Genomic DNA, 1,117 nt, shown 5'->3' with positions numbered 1-1,117 from the left:
GAAGGGGATAAAATTTGAAAATAAAAATTAATGCTAGAAGCTTTTATAATCAAAGCTTGAACCTCCAAAATCTGAGCTAGAAGGGGATAAAATTTGAAAATAAAAATTAATGCTAGAAGCTTTTATAATCAAAGCTTGAACCTCCAAAATCTGAGCTAGAAGGGGATAAAATTTGAAAATTAAAAAACAACGCTAGAAGGAGGGCTCGAACCTCCGACCTTGTGGTTAACAGCCACACGCTCTAGCCATCTGAGCTATTCCAGCAACACGTCCAATTACAATTCGCAACCCTATATTACATTTGAACATCAAACAGTAGGTCCCGTGACACAATAATCCGAACAACAATTTCATGCCCCACATGTGCATATACGTGCATTGTTGAGACGGTAGTAGGAAATATGTTAAAAATTGTTTGGCACATGAACCCTTCGGTAAAAGGTTCGAAAGAACTGGTGTCGGACCTGACATATCTACGCCAACGGATTATTGTCCGGATTGTCAAAACAGCTGAAGCTGCACTGTAAACAACCAGACGTTCTTGCTTATCCCGAAATGCCCTGCTAGTGCTATGCTACACCGCCACCAAGACGATTTCTTCAGCATTTGCCTAACCGGCTGATGAGCTAGATGCCACAGGCATGGAAAGGTACTACTGCTTTTAGTCAAAGTTCTTCGCCAAAATTCCCAATGGTTTCCTGTCTGAAATCTGAACATCACCAGCCACTTAGCTCGCAGAAGAATTTTTAGAGGACAAGCCAGCGCTCATCATGGGGCCAACGTGAGGTTCCAGCACAAGATCGAACCCACATGTGTCTGAACTGGGGAAAGAATCAAAGAGTCTTGCCCCCCACCCCACAATTCCTGAACTAGCAAGCTGCTACTTTCTAGCTCCTGTCTCATCCTTCGTTCAGAGCAAATGTGTGTCTCTGCCTAGAATCATCTGGTTTAGTTGGGTCCTGGGGAAGTCTCTTTCTACATGACAATAGTCAGCTGAATGTACTTTCTTCTGCTACCCGAGTCATTCCACTCTCACTTGCAAGCATGATTGGTTGACGCGTGGTAAAGTGACGGCCTAATCATAGGCATTCTAGAACCTTATGGAGGGGAGCAAGAA

At 43.5% G+C, this 1,117-nt stretch overlaps 1 non-coding gene across 1 annotated transcript; it reads right to left on the bottom strand.

Moving 5' to 3' along the window:
* Nucleotides 1-190: 190 nt before the first annotated feature.
* TRNAN-GUU lies at nucleotides 191-264 on the bottom strand. Its single transcript has one exon. It is a non-coding gene; the product is annotated as a tRNA-Asn (tRNA).
* Between the last annotated feature and the right edge of the window lie 853 nt (nucleotides 265-1,117).

This window comes from Triticum dicoccoides, chromosome 1A (assembly GCF_002162155.2).
Source record: "Triticum dicoccoides isolate Atlit2015 ecotype Zavitan chromosome 1A, WEW_v2.0, whole genome shotgun sequence".
NCBI lineage: Eukaryota > Viridiplantae > Streptophyta > Magnoliopsida > Poales > Poaceae > Triticum > Triticum dicoccoides.
Note: the sequence above shows the minus strand (reverse complement) of the source record. Positions and strands in the feature narration are given on the sequence as shown.